Below are 18,053 nucleotides of genomic sequence, written 5' to 3'. Positions count from 1 at the left end.
TGATAGGAGCAGAATTAGGCCATTCGGCCCATCTTGTCTACTCCGCCATTCAATTTTGGCTGATCTATCTAACCCCATTCTCCTGCCTTCTCCCCATAACCACCTGTGTCCTGTATTTGTATCAGTCTGAAGTCTTGGCAGATGAAGTTTAATGTGGATAAATGTGAGGTTATCCACTTTGGTAGCAAAAACAGGAAGGCAGATTACTATCTAAATGGCGTCAAGTTGGGAAAAGGGGAAGTACAACGGGATCTGGGGGTCCTTGTACATCAGTCTATGAAAGTAAGCATGCGGGTACAGCAGGCAGTGAAGAAAGCGAATGGCATGTTGGCCTTTATAAAAAGAGAAATCGAATATAGGAGCAAAGAGGTCCTTCTGCAGTTGTACAGGGCCCTAGTTAGACCACACCTGGAGTATTGTGTGCAGTTTTGGTCCCCTAATTTGAGGAAGGATATTCTTGCTATTGAGGGAGTGCAGCGTAGGTTTACAAGGTTAATTCCCGGGATGGCGGGACAGTCATATGCTGAGAGAATGGAGCGGCTGGGCTTGTACACTCCAGAGTTTAGAAGGATGAGAGGGAATCTCATTAAAACATATGAGATTGTTAAGGGCTTGGACACGCTAGAGGCAGGAAACATGTTCCCGATGTTGGGGGAGTCCAGAACCAGAATAAGGAGTAAGCAATTTAGAACGGAGACGAGGAAACACTTTTTCTCACAGAGAGTAGTGAGTCTGTGGAATTCTCTGCCTCAGAGGGCGGTGGAGGCAGGTTCTCTGGATTCTTTCAAGATAGAGCTAGATAGGGCTCTTAAAAATAGCAGAGTCAGGGGATATGGGGAGAAGGCAGGAACGGGCCACTGATTGGGGATGATCAGCCATGATAACATTGAATGGCGGTGCTGGCTCGAAGGGCCAAATGGCCTACTCCTGCACCTATTGTCTATTGTCTATTGTCCATTGAAGAAGAATCTCGACCCGAAACGTCACCTATTCCTTTTATCCAGAGATGCTTCCTGATTTGCTGCGTTAATCCAGAATTTTGTGCCTGTGTTCGGTGTAAACCAACATCTGCAGATCCTTCCTTGTACATTAGAGGCTCCCTGCGCTGAAACATGCAATCTACTTATTAAAATTGGCATGTTAAAGATTGCTGATTGGTATTTTTGAGAATTCAGCCTACCAAGCCATTTCTGTGGTCCACCCTGTCTATAACCACCGAGTAAATACTGTATTTACTTTGCATTTACTCAAATAGATGTTGGCAGCCATTCCAGGAACTGGATTGGCACAGCCATTTAAACTCTTCTGAGTTTGAACATAAAGCAAAAATGCCATAAGTAAAATAAATCAACTAACTTCAACTATGTCCATGGAACTATCAATATGCCGAAGCTAAATATTTCTCAGCTGTTGATTAATGAATTTATCAGAAGCATGAGAGTTGCTGCCTCACAGCGCCAGAGACCCGGGTTTGATCCTAACCACAGGTGCTGTCTGTACGGAGTTTGTACCTGCGTGGGTTTTCTCCAGGATCTCCGGTTTCCACCCACACTCCAAAGATGTATAGGTTTGTAGGTTAATTGGCTTGGTGTAAAATGTAAATTGTCCCTAGTGGGTGTAGGATAGTGTTAGTTTTTTTTTTAGTTTTAGAGATCCCCGCACATTAACACTACCCTACACACACTAGGGTCAATTTTCACATTGCTACCGAAGCAAATTGACCTACAAACCTGTACGTCTTTGGAGTGCGGGAGGAAATTGAAGATCTCGGAGAAAAACCCACGCAGGTGACGGGGAGAACGTGCAAACTCTGTCCAGACAGCACCCGTGGTCAGGATGGAACTGTGAGGCACTGTGAGGCAGCAACTATACCGCTGCGCCACCGTGCCGCTCTTGATGCTTTGATCTGAACATAGGAAAGGGTTTACGCTGAAGGGAAAACAGCTCTATGTCCTCTGGCACTTGACCAGAAAGTTCACTACAAGGGAAACATTCTCAAGATTTCCACAAGGCAGCTAAGTGCTTTGGAAAAGAACAGATCTGCAAGCAACAAGACATTTGTGTGGGAGATAGACAAAAAATGCTGGAGTAACTCAGCGGTTGAGGCAGCATCTCTGGGGAAAATGATTAGGTGACATTTCAGGTCGAGACCCTTCTTCAGACAGATGCAGGTGGTTCATGTTCATAACTTCATATGTGATAGGAACAGAATTAGGCCATTCAGCCCATCAAGTCTACTCCGCCATTCAATTATGCATCCCAACAAAAACCTTCCAAGTGTTTCCTAATCAGAAGCCTTGGATGAACTATGAGATCCGCACTCTTCTGAAGTCCAGACACCGGGCATTCATGTCTGAAGATACTGAGGACTACAAGAAGACCAGATACGACCTTAGTAAGGCTATCAAAAAGGCCGAAAGGGACTTCTGCTCCAAGCTGGAGGATGAGACAGATGTTCGGCAACTGTGGCGGGGCCTGAATGCAATCACCTCCTACAAGGCGAAACCAGAAGGCAGCACACATGTCGGCGAAACTTCACTCCCTGATGAGCTCAATGCGTTTTACACACGCTTTGATAGGGAGAATACTGATGTGCTTTCCCGATCCCCCATTCGCTGTGATGGTATTTTAGTCTCAGTCACAGCGGCCGACGTCAGGAAATCCTTCAGAGGGGTGAACCCTCGGAGAGCGCCTGGACCTGATGGTATACCCGGTCATGTTCTAAAAACCTGTGCAGACCAACTGGCTGGGGTTTTTACGGACATTTTCAATCTCTCACTTCTGAGGCCTTAGGTTCCCACCTGCTCAAGAAGAGTAAGGTGACGTGCCTCAATGACTATCGGCCCAGTGGCACTAACGTCGATGGTGATGAAGTGCTTTGAGAGGTTGATCATGGAGCAAATCAACTCATACCTCAACAAAAACCTGGACCCACTGCAGTTTGCTTACCGCCACATCAGCTCAACGGTGGATGCGATCTCGCTGGCTCTCCACTCCGCTCTGGACCACTTGGACAACAAAAACTCATATGTCAGGCTGTTATTCATGGAATACAGCTCGGCATTTAATACTGTCATCCCCTCCAAACTGGTTACCAAACTCGCAGAACTGGGTCTCTACGCATCTCTTTGCAATTCGATCCTCGACTTCCTCATTCACAGACCACAGTCTGTTCGTATTGGTGGAAATGTGTCAACGTCGATAACAATCAGCATAGGAGCACCTCAAGGCTGCGTGCTCAGCCCCCTGCTGTACTCACTCTGTACTCATGACTGTGTAGCCAGTCATAGTGCGAACTCCATCAAGTTCGCCGACGACACCACTGTTGTGGGACGTATTCCTGATGGGGATGACACACAGTATGGAAGGAAGATCGACCGTTTGACCAAACTGTGCCAGCACAATAACCTGGCTCTCAACACCAGCTAAACCAAGGAACTGATTTTGGACTTTGGAAGGGGTAGGATGGGGACCCACAGTCCCGTTTATATCAATGGGTTGATGGTGGAGAGGGTCAAGGGGTTCAAATTCCTGGGCGTAAATATCTCTGAAGATCTCTCCTGGTCAAAGAATACTGATGCAATTATAAAGAAAGCACATCAGCGCCTCTACTTCCTGAGAAGATTCCAGAGAGTGGGGATGTCAAGGAGGACTCTCTCGAACTTCTACAGATGCACAGCAGAGAGCATACTGACCGGTTGCATCGTGGCTTGGTTCGGCAACTTGAGCGCCCAGGAGCAGAAAAGACTGCAAAAAGTTGTGACCACTGCCCAGTCCATCATCGGCTCTGACCTCCCCACCATCGAGGGGATCTATCGCAATCGCTGCCTCAAAAAGGCTGCCAGCATCATCAAAGACCCACACCATCCTGGCCACTCACTCATCTCCCTGCTGCCTTCAGGCAGAAGGTACAGGAGCCTGAAATCTGCAACATCCAGGTTCAGGAATAGCTGCTTCCCCACAGCCATCAGGCTATTAAACTCAACTCAAACAAAACTCTGATCATTAATAGCCCATTGCACTTTATCTGTTTATTTATGTGTGTGTATTTATATATATTCATTGGTATATGGTTCTGTTCTGTATTTATTTATGCCTCCTATATTCTGTTGTGTTGAAGCAAATCAAGAATTTCATTGTCCTATCTGGGACACGTGACAATAAACTCTCTTGAATCTTAAATCTTGAATTATGGATGATCTATCTCTCCCTCCTAACTCCATTCTCCTGACACCCGTACTAATCAAGAATCTATCTTTCAAAATACCCATTGACTTGGCATCCACACCCTTCTGTGGCAATGTTTTCCACAGATTCACCACCCTCTGACTAAAGAAATTCCTCCTCATCTCCTTCCTCATTGAAAGTGATTTAACTAATATTAAAGTTAGACACAGAATGCTGGAGAAAGTCAACAGGTTGAGCAGCATCTCTGGAGAAACTGTGAAGATTCTTCTTACCTTCTCTCATCCCTCTTTGCCTCTTCCCTCTCTTCCTCCAAATTCAGGGACATTTCCTCAAACTAGGTCTCCTAGTTTGAGGAAGGACATTCTTGCTATTGAGGGAGTGCAGCGTAGGTTCACCAGGTTAATTCCCGGGATGGCAGGACTGACATATGATGAAAGAATGGATCAACTGGACTTGTATTCATTGGAATTAAGAAGGATGAGAGGGTATCTTCTAGAAATATATAAGATTCTTAAGGGATTGGACAGGCTCGATGCAGGAAAAATGTTCCCCATGTTGGGGGAGTCCAGAACCAGGGATCAAACCATTTAAGAACAAGGGGGTAGGCCATTTTGGACTGAGATGAGGAAAAACCTTTTCGCCCAGAGAGTTGTGAATCTGTGGAATTATCTGCCACAGAAGGCAGTCGAGGCCAATTCACTGGATGTTTTCAAGAGAGAGTTAGATTTAGCTCTTAGGGCTAAAGGAATCAAGGGATATGGGGAGAAAGCTGGAACGGGGTACTGATTTTGGATGATCAGCCGTGATCATATTGAATGGCGGTGCTGGCTCAAAGGGCCAAATGGCCTACTCCTGCACCTATTTTTCCATGTTTTCTATGTTTTCTACTCTCAGCAACTTTTCAGCGGCAGAAAAGTGGCGACTCTTTGTGTGCTGTCTAGGTGAAGTCTGCTGTGTGATTTTACCGGGTTGTATGCAAAAAAACAAAGCGTTTCCCTGTACCTACTGTAGGTACAGGTGAGAATAAAGTCTCATTGAATCACTGAACCAATGTCTGTGGTGTAATATCCCTGAGGGGCAGGAATTGAGTGACACCCATTCTGAATGTAACATTTTCTCATGTATTAAATATTGGCCGGAGAGGCAGCTCGAGTTTTGCTCAACTGGTCGCTTTGAATTGACAAGAATCACTTGAATTACCTCCAAATTAAAGGAAGGGCCTATTTCCAGGCTGAATCTGTAAACTATACTAAACTAAACAGATGTACATCAGGGGATTTTGCCGACTGGCCCATTCCAGACTGGCAGGGGCAGATTGAGTTTAGTTCAGTTTAGTTTATTGTCACATGTGCCGAGGTACAGTGAAAAGCTTTTGTTGCGTGCTATCCAGTCAGCGGAAAGACAACACATGATTATAATTGAGCCGTCCACAGATAAGGGAATAATGGGATTAACATTTAGTGCCAGCTAAAGTCCAGTAAAGTCTGATCAAAGATAGTCCGAGGGTCTTCAATAAGGTAGATAGTAGTTCAGGATGGCGGGACTGTCATATGCTGAGAGAATGGAGCGACTGGGCTTGTATACTCTGGAGTTTAGAAGGATGAGAGGGTATCTTATTGAAACATATAATATTGTTAAGGGCTTGGACGCGCTAGAGGCAGGAAACATGTTCCCAATGTTGGGGGAATCCAGAACCAGGGGCCACAGTTTAAGAATAAGGGGTAAGCCATTTAGAACGGAGACGAGGAAACACTTTTTTACACAGAGAGTTGTGAGTCTGTGGAATTCACTGCCTCAGAAGGCGGTGGAGGCTAATTCTCCGGGTACTTTCAAGAGAGAGCTAGATAGGGCTCTTAAAGATAGCAGAGTCAGGGGATATGGGGAGAAGGCAGGAACAGGGCACTGATTGGGGATGATCAGCCATGATCACATTGAATGGCGGTGCTGGCTCAAAGGGCCGAATGGCCTACTCCTGCACCTATTGTCTATTGTCTATTTTTTATTGACTGCTCTGGTTGTGGTAGGATAGTTCAGTTGCCTGATAACAGCTGGGAAGAAACTGTCCCTGAATCTGGAGGTGTGCATGTTCACACTTCCATACCTTTTGCCTGATGGGAAAGGGGAGAAGAGGGAGTGGCCGGGGTGCGACTGGTCCTTGATTATGCTGCCGGCCTTGCCGAGGCAGCGTGAGGTGTAGATGGAGTCAATGGAAGGGAAGTTGGTTTGCGTGACGGTCTGGGCTGCGTCCACAACTCTGCTATTTCTTGCTGGGCTCGGATGGAGCTCCAGACCGCAGGAGTACGTGCTGAGGGACGTACTGAAGCTCGGTGCAGCCAATGCCAAGGCTCTGTGGGGAAGGACCACAGTCTAGGGTTTTTCCGCTGCTGGACATTGTTGGGGGTGGCAGGGTGTGGTGGAGGCACCCCTCAAACAAGGAAAGCGATATTACCTCAGGGGGCCACAGGAGTGGCAAGTGTGTTTTGTATAAGGATAAGAGTGAAGCTCCCAGCGAATCGCGGCCTGCAGGGGGAGCTGCCGAGGCTGGCCCCTGTACATAGGGCCCGGTGAGCCTCAGCCAGAAGGGGGAGCCACCGAGCTGGCCCCTGTACATAGGGCCTGGTGAGCCGCGGCCTGCAGGGGGAGCCACCGAGCTGGCCCCTGTACATAGGGCCCATTGAGCCGCGGCCAGAAGGGGGAGCCACCGAGCTGGCCCCTGTACATAGGGCCCGGTGAGCCGTGGCCTGCAGGGGGAGCCACTGAGCTGGCCCCTGTACATAGGGCCTGGCGGTGCAGGGGGAGCCTGAGCTGGCCCCTGCAGGGGGAGCCACCGAGCTGGCCCCTGGCCCCTGTACATAGGGCCCGGTGAGCCGCGGCCAGAAGGGGGAGCCACCGAGCTGGCCCCTGCTGGTCCCCCGAAGGCCAGAGAATGGGAGGGTGGATCCGGCGATGATGACGGACGGGAGCGGCGAGGAGTGAGGCTGGAGGTGAGGAGAGCGAACCAGGGTCTGGCCCACCGTGCCCTCGAATTCGCGGCTGCGGGAGGCTCTCACCCCCCCCGGAAACAAAGCTGGACGGGCGAGGCGAGGAGAGGAGAGGGACGTGGGGTCGCTGGTCGACCAAGGGAGGCCCTGCAGCAGCCTGGGGCTCGCCTGGATCGGGCTCCGCTCATAACAGCTGGAGCACGGACTGGACCTGGAAAATGGCGCCTAAATATGGGGTCTCTTGCACGCGGGCTCAGTCGACTATTTCTGTACACTTGCTATTCGGGGATGGTGTAGCAATACTCTACCGCACTGTTTATAAGAAAATAATTTCACTGTACTTTTCCAGTTAGCACATGTCACAATAAAAGCACATTTGAACCATTGAACACTAACGAATATAGAAACATAGAAAATAGGTGCAGGAGTAAGCCATTCGGCCCTTCAAGCCAGCATCGCCATTCAATATGATCGTGACTGATCATCTAAAATCAGTACCCCGTTCCTGCTTTTCTCCCCATATCCCTTGATTCCGTTAGCCCTAAGCACTAAATCTATCTCTCTCTGGAAAACATCCAGTGAATTGGCCTCCACTGCCTTCTGTGGCAGAGAGTTCCACAGATTCACAACTCTCTGGGTGAATAAAGTTTTTCCTCATCTCAGTCCTTATTCTTAAACTGTGTGACCCCTGGCTCAGACTCCCCCCAACATCGAGGAACATTTTTCCTGCATCTAGCCCTGTCCAATCCCTTAAGAACTTTCTGTTTCATTAAGATCCCTACTCACCCTTCTAAATTCCAGTGAATATAAGCCCAGTCAATCTATCCTTTCATCATTGGTCCTATGAAGGCACTGTGCAATCTATTCCTCTCATGATTTTACACACTGTACTTTCATGAGCAGATCATTCTCTCAATGATTCCCAGCGGACCAGAGCTGTTTTAATTTCTTACAGCTGGTAGCGTCTGAAATCCAGGTGCTTTTATGCAGCGACTGCTGCTTTTTTTTCAAAGCATGGTAATTGAGTGCGTGTTTATTGCCTTGCCAAAACAATAAACCGGCCCTTTCTGCAAATATTGAATTTTCCTGGCTTTAAGACCCATTGACTGGATACGCAGGGGGGGAGAGTTAATTCCAACGCTTCGTATGAGAAGAAAGACGTTTCTTGTTCCAAAAATAAACCTTCTTCAGAAAGTATAAAATGCACACAAATTACACAGATAGGACAGGTTTGGAAGTATACGGACCAAACGCTGGCAGGTGGGACTAGTGTAGATGGGGCATGTTGGCCGGTGTGGGCAAGTTGGGCCGAATGGCTTGTTTCCACACTGTTCCACTCTATGACTCTAAAACAAGAACCATGCCTATAGAAGTTGGGAGGTCATGTTACAGTTATATAACACGTTATATAAGGGGGGCACAGTGGTGCAGCGGTAGAGGTGCTGCCTTACAGCGCCAGGGACCTGGGTTTGATCCGAACTTCGGGCGCTGTCTGTACGCAGTTTGTACGTTCTCCATGTGACCGCGTGGGTTTTCTCCAGATGCTCCGGTTTCCTCCCACATTCCAAAGATGTACAGGTTTGTTGGTTAATTGGCTTCAGTAATATTGTAAATTGTCCTTAGTATGTGTAGGAGAGTGCTGGTGTAGGGGAATCGCTGGTCGGCGCGGACTCGGTGAGACGAAGGGCCTGTTTCTGTGCTGTATCTCTAAACTAAACTAAACTAAACTAAACTAAACTAAACTAAAGGTACACAAAAAAGCTGGAGAAACTCAGCGGGTGCAGCAGTATCTATGGAGCATCTATTTCCTTCGCTCCATAGATGCTGCTGCACCCGCTGAGTTTCTCCAGCTTTTTTGTGTACCTTCGATTCTCCAGCATCTGCAGTTCCTTCTTAAACTAAACTAAACGTTGGTGAGGCCACATTTAGAGTATTGTTTTCCGTTTTGGTCATCATGTTTTAGGAAAGAAGTTATCAAGCTGGAAAGGGTGCAGAGAAGATTTACGAGGATGTTGCCAGGACTGGAGGGACTGAGCTATAGGGAAAGGTTGAGCAGGCTAGGACTCTATTCGTTGGAGCGCAGGAAGATGAGGGGTGATCTTATAGATGTGTACAAAATCTTGCGAGGAATAGATCGGGTAGCTCCATTCTCCAGTCTTCTCCCCATAACCTCTGACCCGTAATAATCAAGAATCTATCTATCTCTGCCTTAAAAATATCCACTGACTTGGCCTCCACAGCCTCTTGCCCAGGGTAGGGGAAACGAGAACCAGAGGACATAGGTTTAAGGTGAACGATGATAGATTTTATTGGAATCTGAGGGGTAACTCTTTGACATAAAGGGTGGTGGGTGTATGGAATGAGCTGTCAGAGGAGGTAGTTGAGGCTGGGACTAGTACATGAATACAACAGGTTTAGAGGGATATGGGCCAAACCCAGGCAAGTGGGACAAGTGCAATTGGGACATGTTGGTTGGTGTGGGCTAGTTGGGCTGAAGGGCCTGTTTCCACACTGTATGAGTCGATCACTATAAATTGTAATTTAGTTTAGTTTAGAGACAGTGCGGAAACAGGCCCTTCCCCCACCGAGTTTGCGCCGACCAGCGATCCCCGTACACAAGCACCAAACTACACATGTTAGAGACAATTTACATTTACATCAAGTCAATTAAGCTGCAAACCTGTAGGTCTTTGGAGTGTGGGATGAAACTGGAGGAAACCAATGCGGGTCACGGGGAGAGTGTACAAACTCCGTAAAGACTGCACCCGTTGTCAGAATTGAACCGGGGTCTCTGGCACGGTAAGGCAGCAACTCTACCGCTGCACCACCTCTGATATATGACAACACAATAATGTCCGAAGATAGACACAAAATGCTGGAGACTGATGGCCTCGACCCAAAACGTCACCCATTCCTTCTCTCCAGAGATGCTGCCTGATCCGCTGAGTTACTCCAACATTTTGTGTCGATCTTTACTTTAAACCGGCATCTGCAGTTCCTTCCTACACAATAATAGACAATAGGTGCAGGAGTAGGCCATTCGGCCCTTCATGCCAGCACCGCCATTCAATGTGATCATGGCTGAACATGCACAATCAGTATCCCGTTCCTGCCTTCTCCCCATATCCCCCGACACTGCTATTATAATAATAATAATAATAAGTTTATTTATATAGCACATTTATAGTCAATTTTCATTGACCCCAAAGTGCTTTACATAATTTAAAAATCAGTTCCATACAAAGCATAAAGATGGGTTAACAAAATAATAAAATGCATAAACAGGACACAACATGTAACATAAACATCCACCACAGCATTCATCACTGTGGTGGAAGGCACAAAAAATTTTGGCCGTCTTCCTCCATTTCCCCCCCACCCCCGTGGACAAGACCAGAGTCCAGAGTCCAGTCCAGGATCGGTCTTTCCTCACCGGAGACCGCGGCTTCAAGATTGTGTAGGCCGCAGGCCGGCGGTTGAGATTTAAAGTCCCTGCCGCAGCCAGAAGCACCGTAGACTGCAGGGCCGGCGGTCGAAGCTCCCCTCCAGGGGTGATGGTAAGTCCATGCCGGGCCCGCGGTAGAAGTTATCCGCGGGCCGGCAATGGCGGCTTCTTCTTCCCCCGGGTCCCCCACGAGGGATCCCGGGCTGTAGACGCCGCAGCAGCTGGAACTCTGCAGACCGCGGCTTCAGGCTGCGACTTCAGGCTGCCGGCTGCCCCGGGCCAGTGAAACGGAGCACTCCCCTCCGGCGAGCCCCAGCGAGGGCTCACCCGCTCCAGGCCGAGTCCACGCTGCGCCTGCCGCTGAAGCCCCGGGCACGTCTTTGGGAAAGACCTCGCCGATCCTTGATGGTAGGCCACGGGGGAGGCAACCTGGAAAAAGTCGCCTCTCCATGGAGGAGGCGACCGAAGCGGTTTCCCCCTTACACCACCCCCCACACAAAACACAAAATACCCCACTAAATACACACTTTAAAACATACTAAAAATAAATAATAAAATTGAAAGGCTGACCCGCTGCTGCCATGGCTGCCGCCAGAACAGCGCCCCCTTCACCACCTCTTTAAGAGCCCTATCTAACTCTCTCTTGAAAGCATCTAGAGAACCAGCCTCCACCGCCTTCTGAGGCAGAGAATTCCACAGGCTCACAACTCTCTGTGAGAAATGTTTTTTCCTCATCTCCATTCTAAACGGCTTTCTCCTTATTCGGATCCCTTTGGCTACTCCTACTCCTGCACATATTTTCTATGTTTTCTATGTTTCTTCCCCAGATGCTCCGTCAAAAGCAGATGTTTGGAATTGTTGACAGATTAGAAAGGCTGAATGTGTCTGCAAATTCCATGGCTGGCCTCCAGGTGGTGCCACAAGGATGTCCCAAGACTGCGCTGGTCAGAATCAACACGGAACAACAAGAGTTAGATCACAAGGTCATAAGTGATAGGAGTAGAATTCGGCCATTCCGCCCATCATGTCTACTCCGCCATTCAATCTATCTTCCCCTCTTAACCCCATTCTCCTGCCTTCTCCCCATAATCTCTGACACCCGTACTAATCAAGAATCTATCTATCTCTGCCTTAAAAATATCCACTGACTTGGCCTCCACAGCCTTGTGTGGCAAATAATTCCACAGATTCACCACCCTCTGACTGAAGAAATTCCCCCTCATCTCCTTCCTAAATTAACGTCCTTTAATTCTGAGGCTATGACCTCTACTCCTAGACTCTCCCACAAATGGAAACATCCTCTCCACATCCACTTTATCCTGGCCATTCACTAATCCGTAAGTTTCTATGATGTCCACCCTCATCTAAACAACCAGAAACATCACCTATTCCTTTTCTCCAGAGATGCTGCCTGACCTGCTGAGTTACTCCAGCTCTGTGTGTCTATTTTCGAATTACAGATATCGACAGTCACACCATCTGCTTTGATCTGTCGTTTTCACACCTTACCCTTCCATATATCTGAGTAGGATGGAATTGCAGATGCTGGTTTAAACCAAAGATTGACACCAAATTCTGGAGTAATTTAGCGGGACAGGCAGCATTTCTGGAGAGAAGGAATGGGTGACGTTTCGGGTCGAGACCCTTCTTCAGACATATATCTAGATTCCATATCTCTGTGTCTCCCTCTCCCCTGACTCTCAGTCTGAAGAAGGGTCTCTCCACAGATGCTGCCTGTCCCACTGAGTTACTCCAGCATTTAGTGTCCAACTTCACAGCAAATCTACAATGTTTTACCAAAGCCAATTAACCCACAAACCTACACGTTTTTGGAGCTCAGAGTGTGATTTAGAGATACAGCGCGGAAACAGGCCCTTTGGCTCACTGAGACCGATCCGATCACCATGTACACTAACGCTATCCTACGAACACTGGGGACAATTTACAATGATACCAAGCCAATTAACAAACACGTCGTTGGAGTGTGGGAGGAAACCGGAGCACCCGGAGAAAACCCACGCCTGTCACAGGGAGAACATACAAACTCTGTACAGACAGCACCCGTAGTCAGGATCGAAACCGGGTTTCTGGCTCTGTGAGACAGCAACTCTACCGCTGCACCACCGTGCCGCCCTAACATCGTGAAGGTCTATCATCCATCTATAAAACCAGAGTCAGTAGCGCGATGGAATACTCCGGACAAGTACCTGCAAGAACGCAGCTCTGATTAGCTCTGAACTTTTCATCTCTTTACAGGGCAAAGCAGCTCGACTAAAACTAAACTAAACTAAACTCAAGAGTCAAGAGTGTTTTATTATCATGTGTCCCAGATGGGACAATGAAATTCTTACTTGCTGCAGCACAACAGAATATGTGAATATGTAAACATTGTATATAACGGGGGAAAAAAGCAAAAGTTCAATAAATAACAAATATAGTGCAAATAACAAATAATAATATAGTCTTGTGCAGTTCAGAGCACAAAGCTTATTCGTTATACTATAGAACTATTAAACTCAACTTAATTAAACTAAACAAAACTAAACTAAGTAAAGGGCCTGTCCCACTTGGCTGTCATTTGCACGTCACGCAGATGGTGCGCGAAGATTTTGTACATCACGAAATCCTGCCACGCCGCGCGTGGCTGTGCGTCACTGCCTATGTCATCGCGCACCATGCGCATGTAATGCGCACCATGCGTGCATCACGTGCATGTTACGACGAGCGCGACGTGCGTCATGATGCGTAAATGATGTAGCGTAAATTACGCGCAAATGACGGCCAAGTGGGAAAGGCCCTTTAAACTCAACTAAACTTTTCCTCTCGAAAATGACATCTTGCTTGCAGTGACTGAGTTTGTTAAATAATTAGCCTCACGCTGCATTTCCCATGTTGTGCCAGTAATTATTTCACGCGATTTCTAATCTCAAGTTATTAACTGCACGTGGAACTCATTCTCCCTTTATTCCTCTGAGATACAGAGAAAGAAGAGGGAGGTGATATGGTGAAGCTAAACATCTGCTCCGCACTCCTGCTCTCCAGGAGTCTCTGTCTTCAAGTGATTTTTACTTCAGTTCAGAGATACAGGACGTGTTTCCAGGCTGTTGATTCCACGACTCTCTGACTCTGTAAATTGAAATTTTGTTTTGTTTTAGAGATACAATGTTGAAGCAGGCCATTCGGCCCACCGAGTCTGCATGCATTAACACTAGCCTGCACACACTGGGGACAATTTACATTTATACCAAGCTAATTAACCTACAAACCTGTACGATGTTGGAGTGTGGGAGGAAAGCGAAGATCCTGGAGGAAACCCCACGCAGGTCACGGGGAGAACGTACAAACCCCGTACAGACAGCACCCGTAGTCGGGATCGAACCTCGCGTCTCCGGTGCTGCAAGTGCTGTAAGTCGGCAACTCTACCGCTGCGCCACCGTGCCGCCACTGATTTGAAGCAATTGGAATAGGGTTAGGACGGTGTGAAAGCGCGGTGACCGAGAACTCTGCCAAACATTATTTTTTTCCCGGTTTCCAAACTGAAGAGAGGATCACAGTGAAATACAGGAGCGGAGGGGGAGGGGGGTGGAGGGGGAAAGTTTCCTTGAAGGTCTGCCAACATTTCCTGACAATTGAACCACTGGGGAAGTTCTAATGCAGAACAGGTTAACAATGAAAGAGATTGAAGGCTCAAGACTGAAACAGGCCCAGAGTAGGATTTAAAAAGCAAAGTAATTAACTATGCGGAAAGGGAGCTGAATTGTGAGATCCAAATCATGAGAGGAATAGAGAATAGCTGTTATCAGGCAACTGAACCATCCTACCACAACCAGAGAGCAGTCCTGAACTACTGTCAACCTCATTGGAGACCCTCGGCCTCTCCTTGATCGGACTTTGCCGCATCTATCTGGCACTGCCCAACGTCGACCTCACCCTGATGGCCACCTTCGTGTGTGGCTGCATCAGGCGGAGCGTAGAGCCAAGGCACGTGGGCACCATGTGCCATTACCTGCTGAGGTTCTACCTGTCCCCGGTGTTGCAAAGGATGGGCCTGGCGCAGACGCCATGCAATGTGCCTGTCAGCTGGACATTGCCGCACCATCTGTCACTCGTGGAAAGGTTCTTCTGGACTAATGCCTTAGACCACAAGTCCATCGGGCAGTGGTCAGCACGGAATGTCCTGCGGGCACTGCAGGGAAATGACTCCATGAATCCTGTGGTGTGGTTCCCAGAGCAGACTGCCCAGTCTGCCAGAACTCATCAACAAGCACCAAGACCTGACTTGGCTGGCAGTGAGGGGAGCCCTCCCAGTCAGATCCTTCCTGCACCGTCGGAACCTCACAACCAGCACACACTGCCCTCGGATCAGCTGCTATGGAGAGGAGACGGTTGCCCACCTCTTCGCAGAGTGTGGATTTGCAAAGCGAGTCTGGAGGGGTTTGCAAGGGTCCCTGTCACGGTTTATTCTGAACAGCTCTGTCACAGAGGACTGTGATTTACGGACTGTTTCCAGGGACGCATTCAGAGACTGACATCGAGTGCTGCTGGAAGGTCATCAACTCGGTGAAAGACGCTCTTTGGTCTGCCCGAGCGTTGTTGACCTCCCAGCGGAGTGAGATGTCCGTCGGGGGAATGTTGCCGACTGGCCCGTTGCAGTTGGCAGGAGTACTTGCTGAGGGACGCACTGAAGCTCGGTGCAGCCAACGCCAAGGCTCGGTGGGGGAGGACCACAGTCCTGGGTCCTTCTGCTGCTGAACATGGGGGGCACGGTGTGGTAGAGACGCCTCTCAAAAATAAGGGAAGGGATTCCACGCCAGGGGGCCACATGAGTGGCAAGGATGGGGGGATAAATTTGTGAAATTTGTGTAAACAGTGTTGAATGTTTGTATAGCCTCCGAGAATGTCAGATGAATTTTTTGCACGTTTCTTGTATTGTATATATTTATTACTTGGTCTATTATTAGTCTATTTTAAAATTTAAACAATAAATAAATAAACGTTATTCAGGTTATCATGTATCTGTACACTGTGAATGGCTCGATTGTAATCATGTATTGTCTTTCCGCTGACTGGTTGGCACACAACAAAAGCTTTACACTGTACCTCAGTACACGTGACAATAAACTAAATGGCACAGTGGCTCAGCGGTAGAGTTGCTGCCTTACAGCGCCAGAGACCCGGGTTCGATCTTGACTACGGGCGCTGTCTGTACGGAGTTAGAACATTCTCCCCGTGACATGCGTGGGTTTTCTCAGAGATCTTTGGTTTCCTCCCACACTCCAAAGATGCACAGGTTTGTAGGTTGATTGGCTTGGTGTGAATATAAATTTGCCTCTCGTGAGTGTAGGGTAGTGTTATCCGCTGGTCGGCGCGGACTCAGTGGGCTGAAGGGCCTGTTTCCTCGCTGTATGTCTAAATTAGACTAAACATAGCCTAAACATAACTAAAATCATGAGAGGAATAGATCGGGTAGAAGCACAGAGTCTCTTGCCCAGAGTAGGGGAATCGAGAACCAGAGGACACAGCTTTAAAGTGAGGGGGGGAGGGGGGGGGAAGATTTAATATGAACCTGAGGGGTAATGTTTTGACACAAAGGGTGGTGGGTGTATGGAACGAGCTGAAAGAGGAGGTAGTTGAGGCTGGGATTATCACTAGGTTTAAGAAACAGTTAGACGGATACAGGGATAGGACAGGTTTAGTAAATAGGAAGCACAACAGGTTAACATAACAGCATCGTCTCACCTCCTCCCCCTTCCTATGTTGAATATGAATTAATCATTCAGCTTTAACAGCGGTGGCACGGTGGCACAACGGTAGAGTTGCTGACTTACAGAGCTTGCAGCTCTAGAGACCTAGGTTCAATCCTAACTACGGGTGCTGTCTGTATGGAGTTTGTACGCTCTCCCTGTGACCTGCATGGGATTTCACCGAGATCTTTGGTTTCCTCCCACATTCCAAAGACGTACAGGTATGTAGGTTAATTGGCTTGGTAAATGTAGAAATTGTCCCTAGTGGGTGTAGGATGGTGTTAATGTGCAGGGATTGCCGGTCGGTATGGACTCGGTGGGCAGAAAGGCCTGTTTCCATGCTGTATCTCTAAACTAGAACGAATATAGCTGAGAGCTTTCCAGAAGCTCGGCGCAGGGGCGCTGCAGTAGAGTCGCTGCCTCACAGCGCCGTAGACCCGGGTTCAATCCTGACTATGGGTGCTGTCTGTACGGAGTCCGTACGTTGGGGTTTGCAGGTTATTGGGCTTAGTATAATTGTAATTGTGTGTGCAGGATAATGCGTATCCGTGATCGCTGGCCGGCACGGGCCCGGCGGGCCGATTGGCCTGTTTCCGCGCTGTATCTTTAAGCTAAACTAAATAACATTGAAATAAGAGATGTGGTGCTGCACAGTCTCCAAGGAGCTGTCAGGCTGGCCGTGTTAATGCACGGGTTTGAAGCTGGGTTAGAATGTCCTGACTCTTATAGGCTTGACCACAGACAAATAAACCTGTCAGCGGATGAAAAGAACGGGTTGAAATGACACATCATTTTATTGAATCTGGTTAATCCCAAACAGATTTAGGCAAGCAGTGTGCAAGAAGGAACTGCAGATGTTGGTTTAAACCATAGACGCAAAATGCTGGAGTAACTCAGCGGGACAGGCAGCTTCGCTGGGGAGAAGGAATGGGTGATGTTTCGGGTCGAGACCCTTCTTCAGACTGGCAATTTCAGGCCAACAGCATTTGAGAGCTGAAAGTGCAAGATTTTTCCTCTAGCCATCACTCATGAGTGCTACCTTTCCTGTCCATGCAACTATTTAGATGAATTTGTAAGTTCATAGGTTGTAGGAGCAGAATGAGGCCATTCGGCCCATCAAGACTACTCCGCCATTCAAGCATAGCTGATCTTAGTTTACAAGGATGAGGGGGAATCTGATTGAAACTTAACGAATAGTGAAAGGCGTGGGTAGAGTGGATGTGGAGAGGATGTTTCCACGAGTGAGAGAGTCTAGGACCAGAAGTCGCAGCCTCAGAATTAAAGGACATTTCTTTAGGAAGGAGATGAGGAATTTCATCCTCCTCATCAGGGTGGTGAATCTGTGGTATTCATTGCCACAGACGGCGGTGGTGAGGCCATCAATGATATTTTTAAGATTAAGTGTGGGAGGAAACCGGAGCATCAGGTTACGCAGAGAACTTACAAACTCCGTACAGACAGCACGCATGGTCAGGATCAAACCTGGGTCTCTGGCGTTGTGAGGTAGCTGTGAAGCCGTGCGGCAGCGACCACTTAATGATTGATACTAGGCACAGTGAAATTCTTTGTTTTGCAAACAATAAACGGTATTCAAAGAGATGCCACGTAGAGGGCTACAATTTTACCAAGCCAATTAAACGACAAACCTGCACGTCTTTGGAGTGTGAGAGAAAACCGGAGTTAACCCATGCAGGT

This window comes from Leucoraja erinacea, chromosome 2 (genome assembly GCF_028641065.1).
Source record: "Leucoraja erinacea ecotype New England chromosome 2, Leri_hhj_1, whole genome shotgun sequence".
In the NCBI taxonomy this organism is placed as follows: Eukaryota; Metazoa; Chordata; class Chondrichthyes; order Rajiformes; family Rajidae; genus Leucoraja; species Leucoraja erinaceus.
The sequence above is the reverse complement of the archived record's forward strand: the minus strand, read 5'-3'. Positions refer to the sequence as shown.